At 40.8% G+C, this 17,234-nt stretch overlaps 1 protein-coding gene across 8 annotated transcripts in view; it reads left to right on the top strand.

Moving 5' to 3' along the window:
* Positions 1–17,234, top strand: part of Trps1 (transcriptional repressor GATA binding 1) — a 238,857-nt gene that overhangs the window by 11,282 nt on the left and 210,341 nt on the right. Inside the window, exon 1 of one of the 8 annotated variants that reach the window (XM_048457178.3) lies at positions 8,480–8,741. The exons of the other annotated variants lie outside the window; for them this stretch is intronic. The gene's annotated coding sequence lies outside the window, so the exon portion shown is untranslated. Of the gene's footprint in view, positions 1–8,479; positions 8,742–17,234 lie in introns of those variants that run through there. 8 annotated transcript variants of the gene reach the window in all.

Below are 17,234 nucleotides of genomic sequence, written 5' to 3'. Positions count from 1 at the left end.
ATCTGTCTACAGAGCTGGTACAGTTCAGTGAGGGACTGCATTTTCCTCAAGGTTTGGGGTGGAACATGAACTAGAATAATACCTGTCTTCTCAGGTAGGTCCTAAGGATGGGATTTGCCACAGAGTTTCAGTCTTTCTGGTGTGACAGTTACACTGGTTCGAAATATTCAGAGTGATCAGCAAGGTTACTTCTGTCTTTCATGTCTAGGAAAATATAGCCCTGGATGTTTGCTTTTTGTGTGTTTTGTCTCCAAGCAGAGGAAACTGACAGTTTTATGTTTTAAGTGCAGAAAGTTGTTCTTGGCTAAGGAACCCTAGAGTTAATCACAGGGATGTTAACTTGAATTTTTGTCTTTAAAAAGTTTCTGATTTTTCAGGCGAAATGTGCTGTTGTTATTACCAAATTGACATCTTACCTTCTAGGTTGACTTTTAGGTAAATGTTTGCTTAAATGTTCTTTCTTGAAGCCCATTGCTTTCAAAATACAGACTTTTTTGTTGTTATTGTTGTTTGTTATCTTTTCTTCTTTAAAGCTTTCTGGGAGAGGAAATATTTAATCTTTTTCACGTGTTTTCGTTTTTGTGTTTTAGATTGCTGGTCCTCTGTGCTTTCCTGTAAAATACAAACCGATTTTACATGCATTTTGTGTTCTTTCTCGCTGTCATGTTATCGTTTAGAAACCTCTGATACAGGAGACATGCAGGAATCAGGAAGCTCACCTCCCAAACCGCACCCGGGCAGATATTTTGATCATTTGTAAGGAACCCTCCAGGGAGAAATCCTTCCCCATGTCACTTCACCCTTCGCTTTTCTACTTCAGAAAAGAGGGATTTGGAAAAGGCGTGTTATTAATCACTAAAGTTGACGGAAAATGGAGAGTGGTGTAAAGGAACGTGCCACTTGCTTGAGGAGCAATGACATTTTATATTTCTGGACTAAAATTTTTGATTGAGGGAAAGCAAGCTTTAACCAACGTTGAATTCTATTTGAGAACAATCTATGGAATTCTCCCAAATAAAAAGAAATTCTGAAACACCGTCAGTGACTCAGGTTAGAATTACCTCCGTATGGAGCCGAGACTTTCCTATGACATATTTTAGTGGGAGGATGTTTCAAGTATAAAGAAAAGTCCCTCTGTTTACACCTGCATTCTTTTTCTGACTACTGTACTGAAGATGATGGGCATTCTTAATGTACAGTTACCTACATAAATAAGGCCGAGGCCATAGGGAAATGACAGCCCTAATTTATTTGTAAGAAAAAAAAAATTTATTTGTACTAGATGTCCTGCTTCCGAAAGAGGGAGACACCAAGTTGTAAAGTCACGCTCCTGAAAGCTGTTCCCTGGAAGGAGGGATCGACCCTAGAGACCACACTGTTTTGATTCTCAGTGAAGTGTGTTCAGCAGTCCTTTGGAGTCTTCACTGGTGGGGATGGAAATGCGTCAAGTAGCCACCTCCTCTTTGGTCTGCTGTGATGTCAGGCAAGAATGTAGTTAGAGCCTTGCAATGGGGCCTGAACAGCTTTGTGGAATTGGGACACTGTGAGGATCCCCTGCCATGTTTTATGTGTTATTTGGAAACTGCAATTTGAAATTTGAATGATAATAATGAAGTCAGAATCGTACTTTTAGATTTAACTTGAAGCCAGTCGTTGCAGATAGTGAAACATTTAGCAGGCTCTTTTCATCTTTTCCTATGTAGAAGAAAATGGGGATTGACGTCTCTGAGTAATAGCATAGAAATAGTGCTTTGACCTTACTTTGACAAAACTGGATATGGTAAAGATATTTGCTAAACTTCAGGGACGAGCAGAATGTGTATTTTTAACAAATTTACAATAAGGGAGTCACTTAATAAAGCGAACTGACAGTCAAATGACTTAAATCGCCTGAGGTGACTTGCAGGGCCAACCCTAACCTCTGCCTGAATTGTCTTTGTTCTATGATTCCGCTCTGTAACTTCTTCTCCATCTCCTTTACTGCAGAATGCCGTACATATGCATGAATGTACGGGCTTCCAATTTCCTCACAAGGCAGAATAGCACTGTATGTGTGTGATCTTTTAATAGCTCTTATGTAGAAGTAGACTCTGACCAGAGAAAGGTCCCTTTCCCAATGGCAGGACTTCCCTAAGTTTGTCAGTCAGGGATCTGCTGTGGTCTGTCTCGATCTTTGTTTTGTAATTCATGTATATTCAGAAAGATCATGAGGTCCTATATCATTGTGAGAGACAGAAACTACTTAAATTATTATTCCACCGTAGCTGTACTCATCTTGATCTACAAAGGATAAAACTGAAGGTATAATAGCAGGTTTGCCCCTGCTTGGCTTAAAGAATGATCACCATAATAAACATAAGCAAATCAGTAGACAATTTCTGGGTTTATATGAAAAATTTGCCTAATATTTAAGATGACTTAGGCTTTAGTTTCCCTCCACAGATGGGTATGAGAATAAGTACCATTTAGTTTATAAATGGTATGCAGCAAGAATTTGGTGACCATATACTGAATTGATATATCTCTTTATTGCAATGCCTCTGAAGATACAGGACTCAGAGACGTACAGATGTTAACCCATGTCAGAATTTCTGCGGAAAATCTAGGTATAGGGTTCCCTTTTCATCAGCGCCATGATGTGAACCTCCTTAGATTTACTGACCTAAAATCCAGTTGGACTGCAAAATTAGTTATGACATGGTCATTAAAAAGAAGTAAGTTTCTGCTACTCTTCACTTTAGTTTAAAATACCTTCAACATTTTTCGGTATAAAAACCAATGAAAGCAAGGTATATTGGAATTAGGACTTTTAATCTTTATATAATAAGCCAGAGCATCTTTGCGACTGGCCTGAAAAATGAGGCTATTTCATCTCAGTGTGATTAAGAGACTTTTTGCGGCATTTTATTCAACTCTCTTAGAATGCATAGAAACAATTTAGCAAAAAACAAGAAAAAGAGTATAATAAATGCTGTCCCGTGTTGTCCTTGCCTTTGAATGGAAGATATTTCAGCTTCAAGTCTGCTAAAATGAAATGTTTAAGTTACAGACTTATTGCCTTTATTGATTTATTTTAATGTTTTGTTACTTTGTGTATTTAACCATGATTTGGACTTACAACATGGATATAATTATTTTTTCCTTAATTCTAATCAAGTCAGTTTTCTTTTGGAGTGCTTGAAGTACAGAATTTTTTTTTTTTTAACAAGCTTATGGGGTATAATCAAACCCTAAGTTCCTTGGTTTTGTTTAGGATTTATTTCTAAATTCAATTCTGTCCCTCATAAGAGAAGACCACAGGTTGGTTATAACTGCAGTGTTCCTATCCTGGCTTAAAAAAACCAACAAAAACCAAAACAACAACAACAACAACAAAATGGTGCTGAATGCCACGAAGTAAGGAATTGACTTGACATTCCTGGTTCAATGGCAGACAGCAGCAGTAATGGCTGTACTGGAAGCAGGAGGAGCTTCCAGGCTCAAGGCTTGAGCTGGGCTGGTTCAGGATGAGCTCCTGAACTCCCTTCCTCTTGCAGTGGGAAGAAGATGGATGCTAGCTAGCATTCTCGAGGCTTTGCTTTGTGTCTTAGCTAGATGGCAAGTGGTTATTATTTTATTATTGTTTTCCCTCCTTGCTTTGGATTTTTTTCCTCCCTCCTTGATGTTTCTTTCAGGTGAAAGCTTTTATGAATAATTTATCAATAGGTATCCCTTTAAAACAAATCAGTCTCCCAGTGGAAAGCAATCATCTTTTTCTGGTTAGAAATTATCAATTAAGTCACGATGCAATGGGGTGGTTTAAATGTAGTTCTTCTAAAATAAACCATTGTGACATGGTTCTGTCCCAGCCCTCCTTCTTGCTGTGGAGAGCATGCTATCATACCGTCTGAAAGACTCAACTTTCTTCTGCCATTACATCAAGTTTTCCTCCCCTTTTCATTTATTGCCTCTGTATAGTTGAGTTTGCTATTTTACTCTGACTTTCAATCATAATTCAATATCAATATGTTCCTGATATAGTTAGAGCCAAAAAAGGGTAAATGCCTGCCTTCTCCAAGTTCTTCTTAATGATTTTTCTAATGTCATCTTAGGTGTATTTTTCCAATTGATTTCCCCTCTATCTATCAAGCACCTATGCTTCTTCTCTTACTTGAGGACATAGCGGGTTATTGCATTTTTTTTTTTCAGGGATTTGCTTTTGCAATAAGGCGTGTGCTTGAGCACTTTTGCTTCTCTCGGGTCACAGTTATGCTAATATACTCACTTACTGAAGTAAATTCCTTTTCAGGTAGTTTTCAAACTATTTCGTACTTGTTCTCATGACATATATTTGTGAACAAAGACTATCTTAGATGTTTTATAGAAGGCAGTTAAATGGGTTATAATCCAGTTGTCGTTGTTTATGGAGCATTCTTGGAATGTAGGAAAAGTCTAAGTACAGCTTTGTAGGTAATCTATGGCTAATGAAGCTGGGAAATAGGTGAGGACTTTTGCAGGATGGAGTTTAGGTAAGTAACACTCACCTAGTACTGAATATAATTCCTTGGTTGGTTTCAAAAAATCCCAGCTAAGATGAAAGGATACTTTTAATTTCATTTCTGGATGGATTTCATTTTATTCACGTGAGTGAAAATGTTACTTTCTGAGACTTATCGATTCCGATGCTTCCAAGTCCAGTGTGGAATCCAGTCTCTCCTTTGTTTCTTTTCAGATTAAAGATAAACCTATAAAAATAAGATGAGACCGGAGGAAATATTGGATGCCCGAATTTGGTTCTCTTTTGCTGTAAATCAGCAGAGTGAAGTGTACCAGGCCTCCTTGTTTCTTGACAGTGCTGTCCTGAGGTCACTAGCAGCCTTGCAGGAGCTGAGCCCCAGTGGAATCTCCATCTGATCTCAGTGATCAGTTGTGTCTGCTTTGCCAGCCATCCTCTCCTGTGTCTCTCCGGGCTCGGCTACCGGGCCTTTCCAGTTCTGCCACCCTTCTAGTCTGCCCTTGATTTCCCCCCCCCCTAAATGTCTGTTCCTTTCTTTGAAGATTTTATGCTTCCAGCTTTTCATCTGAATGAAATAATCTCAGATTCTTCCCTTTAGGGCCATCCTGCCTCTGAGTTCCAAGGCCATCAGCCTCCAGCTCCCTTGAAGACTTGCTGATATACTTGTTTCTCTTTATTGCCCCTACATTGAGGACCCTCTATAGGCTTCCAGTTTACTAATTCTACCTAAAGGTCACCATGTCCTCTGTCCTCAGTGGAGGGCTTCCTGGTACCAGAGCTTTCTGAAAGACCAACTTGCTAACGCTTTTTTGTCTTTATGACATACCCTTTATCCAGGATTTTCTCTAGCAATCCTCTTTGTTCCTTCTGAGGTCTTCTGCTCACTTAGGGGAAGCCCCCCTAAACTGGACTACATGTCTGGGAAGCCCCCTTAAACTGGGCTACACGTCTGGGAAGCACCCCTAAACTGGACTACACCTGTGGCTCTAGTGGAGCTCAAATAAGATCGTGGCATTGTAAACCTGAGGACGGTGAGGCTAAACCCAAACCATCCCAGAAGTTTTTTAAAATGTTGTATTAAGTGGGTACTTGAGAAGGAATATTTCAGTGTTTTGTTTTGTTTTGTTTTGTTTTTTTAAATCCAGAAAAGTATAGAGCTTCCTGAGGTTGAGAAAATTGTGAAATTGTATTGTCAGGTTTCAGAGAGGAAAAGGATTATATGGTGCTACATAATTAATAGACTCTCCTTGAAATTCGCCCTGATGTTTTGTTCCTAAAGTATAATAGCACAGGTTACAGCTTAGGATGCTGTGTTTTACAGTGCCCTTTCAAATCCTTCATTTTAATGACTAATGCTACCCAACCAAGCAACACTGTCTTCAGAAAACTCAGGTACGGGGAAGCTCTGAGACACAGACAAATTGCGGAAACTTTGGACTTAGGACTGCTTTGCCGTGTTTGACAGGTACTGTCTTTGAGACACCAGTGTACTCGAAGATTCAAGATGATATATGAACGTATTAATCTCAAAACGATGAGGGTTATGATATTAGTCTCCACAGTGAAGAGTCAGATATGTGAATTTGGACTTTCTCATGGTGAATTCTTTTCCAGCCCAAATATTGTGTCATGTCGTTTAAGGACAGTGGCTTTTGCTTTGATGTCACAGTGATAGCGCTCTGTAAACAGGCCCGATGCTTGGGTGCTAAAGGAGCAATGATGACGTACACCCTCGGAAGATGGGAAAGGGTTAATGATGAGTAGGTCCATTAGGCCAGAGGAGAAACACAGCTACCACTGCTTTAAGATGCCCAGGTTGTGGCAGGAAAAGGGTGCTGGAGTTCCTTTGCTTTGAAAAATACCTATGTCTTCCCAAGAAATGACCAATTAAGTGTTAAGTGATTATAGATAATGGAGCATTTTCATGCTCGAATGAGAGTAGCCAAGACTTCTGAATATTTGATGCTGACTAATCACTTTTAGTTCCATCTTAACCTCAAGGAACCATGCTCAACTAATTTTTGCAGCCTCAATCCTGATCTTTTTGAAGTAATCTCATTTGTTTTTAACTAAAACACTTCTTTTACCTGAAAATTGGGAAGTCCCTTGGATTAAATTTGTCACTCTACTCATTATTTAGATATTAGACATCTTCGGAAAGTTATTAACTGATACTTCTGTTATATAATCCCGACCCCTATGGGGAGGCCAGTTGTGAGGGTGCTATAAAGGAGTGGATCTACCAGTGAACTTCTGAGGCTCCTGTGGCTGACTCACTTGTAGGATTCCTATTCCTCTGTGTTCGCTTCTTCCTTAGAAACCAAACATTCCAAAGCTTCCCAGGAACCTTAGCTAATTGCATTTTTCAGATATACTTTTGTGATGTCACTTTTATTTATCAGCGATTTTACAGATCCTTTGAAGGAGACATTTGGATTTGTGGACGTCGTGTCTGCCTGTATTTTGCACTCCTTAAGCAGCAGTAGGAATTCCGAGTTCTACAGAAAAGTGCGTTCCGGTTAATAAGTAGGGGTTTTAAAACCCTCTGTACTTTTCCACAACTGAAGGGGTGCATACTTTTGGTTACAAGCAAGTAGGCGAAATTTAGGCCTGCTGTTCTGGTAGCCTTGGCGGCTTACAAAAAAAAAAAAAATCTCTTCATTTCCATTTCATAATCTCTGCCATGGCTGTCCGGCTCTCCTGTCTGCTAAAAGCAGAAAAGAGGAAGGAAATGTGTGTGTTGGCTCCATTAAAGTGTCCCTTATCATAGTGTCTGTAGGATTGGATCTTGCTGCTGAGAATGCTTCTATTTGCTGGCTGGATGGCATGTGCGTTGGACTAGTTTCCTGTCTGCTAAAGCTGTGTGGTGCCCTTTAATGATGGGAAGGAGGACCTTATTAAATGTGTTGGCCTTAGTTTTCACTTGTGAAAATCAGGGAGCAGAGGGCATGCAAATCTGGCTCAAAGGCCCCGGCTTGGTTTGCATAGAAATGAGCTCCAAGCCCTAAAAACTTCTATGGTTGATGCACAGCCAGCACTGACAGCACCTAAGTAAGAGACACCACAGGTCTTAGGAGAGACAGGTTCACAGGGAGAAAGAGTCCTGAACAGGAGGGCTCTTTCCTCAGTGGACACCTTACTGTGAATATCATGGTACGGGATTGTGAGGCACCCCACTAAGGCTACTGCCTTGCCAGCTAAGTGTGTTGTCTCCAATTGCAACTTTAGGAACAGGGGACCACTCAGGGAAGTGACACTTAATATGCAGATGACAAAATGTAGCCAACAGCAGCAGTCAGGATTGGTACTTAGGTAGGGCTGGATCTCTAAGTCAGTACGCTGGTCTATTCTGTTCTTTGCTGGTGGATGAGCAAGGTTCCAGCTGCGGTAACATCCAGTATGGTAAGAGATGTAGTTATTTACTTGGGTTAAGGCCTCACCATAGAGCCGAGGCCTCAGGTTTTCCATCCTGCCTCAGCCTTTAGAATTCTGAAATATCAGGTGGGCAGCACAATGCCGGCCTTGACCCAGTAGGAATTTAGAGAATATAACTTGGACATCCTAACACTGGGCCACTGTGATTTCTTCTTAGGACATACTCCATTGTTAGGTGATAAACCGGCACCTTTATATATAAGGAAGGCATTTAAAATGTTTAGAGGAGTAATCTAGAAACATCACAAACAACATTTTCTTTTCTGTTGCGATAGCTGCGGCGTTTAGTAAACACACACACGCGCACACACACGCACAAGCAAGGAGAGAGAGAGAGAGAGAGAGAGAGAGAGAGAGAGAGACTGACTCACAAGCTTAAGTAACTGCCTCTCCTGGCTCCATTACAGTAAAAAGACTGTGCTCAGCAAACCCTGGTAAGAGGAAGTTGTTGAATGACACGGGGAGGTGGTACTGTCCTGTTAATCTTCAGGCGTTGTGTTTCTTAATGTATTTGTACTCTTGGGGAACTAATGCTCAGAATGGGATCTGGACAACCTTGAATTCTGATGTGGCTTGTGAATGGTACAAAGACTTCAAAAAGCAAGCTTGGTTTGGTTTAGACCTAAGCATTTCCTTAAATCAGTTATTAGCTTTATGGCTTTTTTTTTTTAATTGTGTTTTTCGGAAGAGTTATAAAGACCCAGCGCAGCGTGGCACCGGGCATAGTTTGGTCAGAACTAGACACAAGAGTCAAAAAATTGTACCTTTCCCCCTTTCTAAAGGCGAAGTGGAAAATGGGAGCCTCAGATCGGTGAGCCTCAGGGTCCATTTTCTTTGCGGCGCCAGGAGAAGCGGCCGGGCGGGCCGGGAGGGGCTGGGGCTGCAGCGGCGCCCGGGCCTTGGAACCGGGTCAGGCCCGGCAGCCGGGCCGCTCGCGCATGCAGGGTGGTGGGCGTGGAGCGCGGTGCTGCTGCGGCAGCTGGTGCGCAGCCTGCCGGGCCACCCGACTCCGCTCGCTCTCACCGGCCTCCCGGGCCGACCCTTCTCTGTGTCTCCCGCCGTGGCTTCCTCTCCTACCGTCGCCCTCCGGGATGACGGGGCGCTCAGATTTCCTCCTGCCAGCCCCCGAGATGGGTTTATCAACAGTGACTCATCTTTAAATCCTGTTCTTCACCTGCGATAGCCGTGCGAACCGCAAGAGTTGCCACTGCAGCGAACCAAAGTCCTAGTTTTTCATCAATTAAAGAAATCTATGATTAGCCTTTGATGAGCGACCTGCTTTCCCAGGGTTTTTCATTGGGAACTTTATTTAGGGACACGGACACACAGAGTAGAAGGGAGCATTGTGTCTCAGGCTTCACAATCAGAAAGCTATGAATAAAACAGGCCTACAGTCATAGGCACCGAACTGCCATGTGCCTTATAATTAAGTAGCTTTATAAGCACATGAAACTGTTTAGTACTGGATGGGCCTTCTATAGACTTTTGGTGTTTGCTGTCTTTATGGTCTCTTAAAGTCTAAATTTGAAGCTAGTTGCTGAATTCTTATTCAATCTTATTTGTCTTTATATTATCAACCTTCTTCTAAAGTTATTTTGCATTATGGAAATGTCCTCTATACCCTTCATTTTAATGTCCTCTCCTAGAACTCCATATTATAAAGAGCATGCCGTGCAGCAGCAATTATATTTAGAGTACCTGCCCTGAAGTTCTTTCTCAGACAGGTCTTTGGCAGAGATTGAAGGCTATTGATTCACATAATTTGTATCCAGCTGCTTCCTTTTGGCCTTGAAGGTCTGTGGGTGCCTAGCCTTAGCCAAAGGAAATAATTGATACGTGTCTGGATGTGAGGTGACCAGTTCTACTGGTGATGACCATGGTTGCACACCAAGGCCTTCTTTAATTTTCAAATTAAAAATCCTAAAGAGCGCAAGGATATTTGGGTATTCCTTTCTCGCATGCAACAGGTTCACGGCTAGTCTTGCTCCCACTCGGAACAGTTTTCCTGCGGATGTGAACTGAGAGATGGCTCCCGTGCTTCTTTCGGGGTCTGCCTGTGCGATCCGGAGCATCGTTGGAGTCCTTGTATAGAGCAAGGGTCTTGCAGCTCCCTACCTTGCCCCAGTCTCTAGGCGCTCAGATCCTAAGGGTATACCACCAGTCCGGGCAGATGAAGTCATTTCACAAGGCCCAGTATCAAAATGAGATTATTTTATAAAAAGCAAGCAGTTGTTCTTTGAGCATGCACGCTGGCTTAGTACAGCAAATCTTTTTAAGGAATTCATTTAAAGGAAGGTAATAATCTTATGATAAAATGTCAACCATATTTGTTACCAATAAGCAGTGTCCTGGCCTCAACCCCCCTAACTAAATAATCTCCCGATTAAACAGTGGGACTGAAGCCAACACCAGAAGCTCCTGGTTTAGTGTACAAAATAGGAGAGACTTGAGCCTGCCATCCCTTCTCTGTACTGAAGGAGCCACTCCTACTGGTAGGCACCTACTCATTATTTCCGGGGTCATCAGTGTGTACCACAATATTTTTAACCTTTTATTTTGTGTTGCGTTTTCGATAATTTGAGCACTGACCTGTTTCTAGGCTTATTTGATATCTATACATGCACAGAGCAAGTTTGATGGCAGAGGATTCAGTCACCCTGGCGCCTTTGGGGTAGTCCATTGTCAAGAAGAGGCTAAAGTCCTGCTTTGTGTAGCATCGCAGCAGGTTCTAGCTGTGTGTTTATTTCTACAGCATGGCTGTGCTGGAATAAAATCCCCTTTAGAGTGAATAAACATTCGCTCTAAACTGCTCAAGTCTGCAGCTTTCCCACCTGTGGGCCTGACTAATAATAATACATAGATTTTAGGAGAAGAACAATTTAGATCGCCTATCTTAAACAGGCCGGCTGAATGCTGAAGGGCTGTGTGGATATTTATTACGATAATAATAATTATAATGATTGTTCTGTTTCTAATCTTTTTAATTTCTGTATGTCATTAGCGATGGAAGGGCTCATTAGAATGTTCAAGATGGTGCTTCTAAAGCAGTGGCTCTCAGCCTTCCTCGTGCCGCGACCCTCCGATAGCGAGCCAAGTTGTGGTGACCTCCGTCATCATAACATTATTTCGTTGCTACTTCATAATTGTAATTCTGCTACTGTTATGAATCATAATGCAAACATCTGAAATGCAGGAGATCTGATATGTGACCCCCACAATGGGTTGGGGCTTACAGGTTGAAAACTGCTGTAGTTTTAAAATATACTTTTATAATATCTCTCTCTATATATCTATATCTATATAGAGAGATATATAATATCTCTCTATATATATCTATATCTATATATCCATATATCTATATCTATCTATCTATCTATCTATATATATATATATATATATATATAGAGAGAGAGAGAGAGAGAGAGAGGAACAACTGAGTCTTGTAGGAACATGTGACATCATAGCATTTCCAGAGTATTTCATGGCATCACTCAGGCCTTAGGTTTGTTAATTCTTTTCCGTTTCAGTTTCTGTCCAAGGCTATCCTGAAATGTACAGTATTTTTAAAAGAATAATTTGGAATATTTTATGTTTTCGGAAGAACTCTGCTACAGTCATTCTGTTGATTTTTTTTTTTTTGAGGGATAGTTAGTTCTTCTTTTAATACACAATTTCTTGAAATTGTCACATGACTTTTTGATAGCCAGGCTTTTCCTGTCATGGCTTACTTTCTGTGGTGATTTCACGGCACTTCTTCCTCTTCTCCGCAGACTCTTACCCAGTTCCTCTTCAGAATTAATCACTGTCTTATTTGTGGATAGATGTGGTAGTGTTATCAGAATCCAACCAGTCAGCGCTCTTCTGAAGGCTGGTGCCTCAGATCTCATGTCTTGGGGTCCTCCTTGGATGTTTTAGAACGCGCTTTCGCTCGCCCTGTGAAGTGTGATCACAGCGTTTCGTGAATGAAATGACTCGTTAGTCCTGAGGTTTCCAGCGTTTCTCAAGGAAAACAATAAAGAGAAGTTAGGTGTTTGTGTCATCATTGTAACATCTCAACAGAGCAATTCTGAGGTATTGCTTGCTTAAGAAGCAGTGAAGGCAGGAAAGGTAGTGAGGCTTTAAAAAGATAGACTAGATACACGAGATACTTCTAAGTGGTGGTACAAGGAGTACCTTTGATGTCTACTGAGGTTTTTCTGAGGGAAACTGCAGCAAACCTTTGGATCTGTTGTTTAATCTGGTAGCAAAGGTATTCCTAACCAAGAGTACTAATTCTGAATGCTTGCTGGCGCTGGCAGGTGCTGCTGTTAGATCAATGTGGATTGTAGAGGGTGCATGCCCTTATGTAGGGCCTTGGAGAAGGGATTGATGGCATGACTAGGCTATGTAAGTTTTATTGATGAATTTCTAGAAACCAAGGGTTTCCAAAGCAGGAGTCTCAAAGGCTCTGAATAACGCCACATTTTACTCAGAAATGAATAAGCCAGAAAATTACTACTTATATTTTATTTATACTTACATTTATTGTATGGTGCCCTTTGTGTTTGTCAATATCTGTGCATCAAACACAAAACATACTCATATAGACTTTGGGAATTACAAAAAGTACCAGAAGCTTTTTATCTCCACATCACGGTTCTTTTCCAATACTCATTTTCAGTAATTGGAATTCATTTCTATATGCTGGTAATTGGATAAACTGTTTTGAAATGTATTTGTTGAGCTCAGTGTTAGTCCATGTGCCTCTAATGAAAGGCATGTGACCCAATAGATTAGAAGAAAGGTCTGTGGTTGGCTCCCACAGAGACCTTGCTGCTCCTTTTGGACAATCTTTAACCTGGCACCATCTAATGTGCTTGCTACGATCGAGTTTCCGAAATTTAAATAATGTCACATTTGAAAGGATGCCAAGAAACAGTGTGGCAGTTTCTAAATTTTGCAAAGCTGAAATTCCTGGTTACGAGAACGAGTGCATGTCACAGATGAGTAGTTGGTAATGACTTCAGGGGAGCAGGAAAAGAGCAATTCCCATATGTTGATTCTAGTCTCATAGTAAAGAATGTTATAGGAAGATGGCAGAGTCTTTAACAAGCTGTGAGTTAATGCGGCAGTGTCAGTGGATCCAGTTCCAGAAGGATAATCACTTTACCATATTTCCTCAAAAATATTTGAAGTGATATTGCAAAACAGAAAACCTGCTGGGAATGAATGCAGACTATGCTATACTGTCTCACCCTACCCGCAGTCAGTCACCCCCGGTCTCTTTCAGCAAGGCATTTGCTCCGGGGTGCTTGTGCGTTTTCCAAATGCTTGGATGAGTTCGCAATGCTCTTCGTCGGACTCAGTCTCTGAGGTTTATCTCCTGTAGACGAAGGAGGGCACCCATGGGTACTACCTTCCAGACGAACTACTGGGATGTCATAGTAGCACACGGTATTTCTTCTCACCGAGAACCTGTCACAGTTCATATATGGTCTGCGTTTTCAGTGGCAGTGGATGTGTTGGCATTCACAGTCCTGTACAGAGGGGACAGGCCTCGATAGTTTGTTAGATATTGGCAACTAACTCCTTTCATGGGAGCCCTCTGATTTCCTTGTCCCCATGAAATCTAGAAAACATGGAGGAGTTAATTTATGACTCGTGTTACTTGTAGTATTGGGGACTGAACCTAGATTCTTACACATGCTAGTCAAATGTTCAGCCACTGAGCTATATCCCCAACCCATTTTTTCCAATATTATTTTCTTTTTTTTTGAGACAAGATTTATTAAGTATCCCCAACTGATCTTGGATTGTCAGCTTCAGACTCATGAGGCTGGGATTCCAGAATTGTGCCATTGGACCCTGCTCAAGATTTTTCTATTTGTTTTGACTTTTTTTTTTGAGACAGGATCTTGCTTATGCATTAAGCTAGCCTCAAATCCATGCTGTAGCCCAAGCTGGCCTTGAATTTGTAGCTATCCGTCTGCGTGCTTCAGTCCCTGGAGTATTGGGTCTGCAGCACTGTGCTTCTGTGTGTGCTGTGAATATTTAATTTTGCATTGTAGATCCGACTGTCTCTTGACTGCTGGAAACTCCATGTTTCCTGTTACCTTGGGAGGCATCCTTAAACAAGGAGGGGATCCTAACTCCTTTAATAGCTTTTTGGAAGAAGAAAATAATTATTTCTTATCAAATAAAAAGTTTGCTATTTTCAAATTAAGAGACTATCATTTAAATATTTAGTAATGTACTTGTCTATTTAACTGATTCAGATAACATGAGATATATAGAATTAATAATACATCATAAGGAATTTCTACAGAATGCCTTCTATAAATCATTTTTTCCTTAAAAGCAATTTAATTGATGACTAAATTATTTACCAGGCTTTGCATTGCTTAAGACAGTCCCTGGAAACAATGGTGAATTTAAAAATTCTGATACTGATTTGCACGCACTAGCTTCCATTCCTACACTGCATATTTAGTGTACAGTAAATATTACCACAGAGTACTGGCTAGTTTGAGAAGATCAAGATTGGCATGAGCAATGGTTGCCCTATTGCTGCCATTTGATCCCTACTGTACTGTCAGTGAGCAAACTCTTCAGGAAAAACATCGATTGAAAGCAAAGTACTGCTGATTAAGCATTCTAGGTAGTCCACAGGGTGCCCAGTATGTGCCACCGATTAGAACCTCAGAGGAGTGGTATATTAGACGTTAGAACACCATATCTGACCAAGTAGTGTTTAATGCATGTTGTTTGTTTGTTGCCCGCTTCTGTCATCATTCCTTTAAAGGTAACTTTGCTAAACAGACAAATCATACATGTTAGTGTAAGACATAAGACAGCACAGATTAGGTCAAAGAGAAAAAGGGCCGGAGTCAATACATGTGTGTCAGGACCTGAATTTGAATTGCCGGAGCACCTGGAATGCTGGCCGTGGTAGCGCTCACGTCTGCATTCCTTGCACTCCTACACATTACAGGAGGCGGAGAAAAGGCACTTCTCAGACGTGCATGGGCCAGCTAACTTGGGGAGCGCAGCCTTGAACAGCAATCCTGCCTCAAATATGGTTGATGCTAAGGACCTAAGCCAGAGTTTGTCCTCTGACCTCCGCATATTCCATGACGCATGCAGGCACACCTGTGTGTTTAAGCACCTGTAGGCACAACGATTAATATTAAAAAGGGATAGTCTTAATCTAAACCTCATTGCTATGGCTTATTGTGTGCACATGATTCTTTGAATCCATGAGAATCATGTACATAAGTGTTTTTCTTTCTTTAACTTACCTAACCTCAAGAAGAACCAATTATTCCAAGATTATTATTACAATTACTTTTTCATTGCTTTTCCTTGAGCTCTACATTTTTCTCTGCTCCCGTCCTTGACTCTCTCCTCCGCTCAAGGTACCCAGGCTCCCAATTTTCTCAGGAGATCTTGTCTTTTTTTTTTTTTTTGAAAACCCTATGAAACTCAATCTTGAGAGCAGTGTCCAATGTTTTTGTTTGAAAGGCAGTGTTGTCTTGTGTGTGAAGGTGCCTTCATGATGTTCAAAGTATCTCAAGGTTGTCACAAGCCAGCATGTTCTCATTTTGCCCATACTTTTGGGCTTACCGCTGAAGGGGTTTCGAAGTATTAATTTAAGATGGACACAGAGGACCATCTGCCGCTAGAAGTAACCTGACTTGATAATGCTGCAGTTCCCCCTGTCCTAGCAATGGGCTATTTATGTGCCTATACAAGTAAAAGTTTAGTTGAACCTTTGGTTCTTCAGGGTTCCTTCTGTATAGATCTAATTGGAAAGAAGGAGGTCTTTGGCCAGTGTGGGAAGTGCTGATTTTCATGAACCAGGACATGCTAGGAGAATAATTGCTGGGATTTTTGACCATGTTCTAATGAGCCCCCAAGGGGACTAGTGAGATATGGACTCATTTCAGAAGGTCTGTATTTATCTTCCAGTTTACTTTGAAAAACTACAAAATGCAACGTAAGAGCATAAGAGTCCAAGCAGGCCTTGCTTACACAGGGCTAGAATATCCCTTTAGTTCTACAGAAGATTCAAATAAGTTGTGCACTTGATTTGTCCTATTGTGGTTTCAACAAGTTTCCCCAATTCCAGTAGTTTTGATAAGTTCAGCCAGCAGATGTTCATCACACATATTTTCATTGACTGTATGTCAGAAGAGAAAAGAGATAGTTGATGCTGCTCTTTCCAACGCTCCTGTTCCCACCTCTCTCTTCCCTCTCCTCGTCTCCTCCTCCTTCTCTTCCTCTTTCTTCTCTTATTTTTGAACAATTAATATCTCTTCACTATGACATGGAAAAAAGGTTTACTGGAAATTGAATGTGTTGTTTTGTTCTACAGGACAAGAATGTTAAATTTTAGAAAGAGATCAATTTAAAACAGTCAAATATACCACATGGATTTATAAGTTATTATTTCATTTCAAATGTCTCCAAAGACAATTATATAGACATTGGATTTGTAACCAAGCAAGCGAATACTCTGTGTGTAACATTCATATAACCTTTGGTGAATGTATATGACCAATTAGTTGTCAATAATGCTTTTCAGGGAAATAAGGGTTTTTTTTCCTACAGAAATTGTTTTATTATTTGTTTCATAAAATTTTAACCTAGACTCACAGCCACCGCTAATACCATAGACCTTCTCAGTTCTCTTAAGCAGCACCTTGCTCCACTGATGGTGAGCGGAATTTCCCACATGCTCTTCCAACTCCTCGAATCCCCCAATCCTGTCTTTTTGCTTGGCCTGTCTCTGCACTTTTATCTTAGAGACCCCATCTTGTTAGATTAAACTTAAATCCAGTATCCTGTTTCCTGGTTTCTATTTATTTATTTATTTATTTATTTATTTATTTATTTATTTATTTATTTTCTAGCCTATAAGCTCAGCAAGAGAATTTTCATGTCCATTCTTTGCGTGTTCGCTCAACACCTGATGCAGGGTTGGCCCTTAAGAAGCTGTGGTATTTGAATACATGTGATGCTAATTTGGTGGTAATGATGAGTCTCGGTTGTCAAAGCTTCTGGCCGGCTTTGTCATATTTACACAAGACCTACTATCGAACGTTCAGTGGGTCCTATACCAAGAGATATTTTGACCTTGGTTTCTGGAAAAAAATTCAGATATTACACATTTTCACAAATGTACATAATGTTGGACATTTTGCTGTGGTGAGCTAGTTCAGTGTCGAAGTTACTGAAGCAGAGATGAAAACATTATTCTCTTGAGTAGTTTTTCTGGTTCTTAGGAGATATTCCTGGATAGTGCTGGTTGCAACTTTTTAACACT

Source organism: Myodes glareolus, chromosome 19 (genome assembly GCF_982192425.1).
Source record: "Myodes glareolus chromosome 19, mMyoGla1.1, whole genome shotgun sequence".
NCBI classification, from domain to species: Eukaryota; Metazoa; Chordata; class Mammalia; order Rodentia; family Cricetidae; genus Myodes; species Myodes glareolus.
Note: the sequence above shows the minus strand (reverse complement) of the source record. Positions and strands in the feature narration are given on the sequence as shown.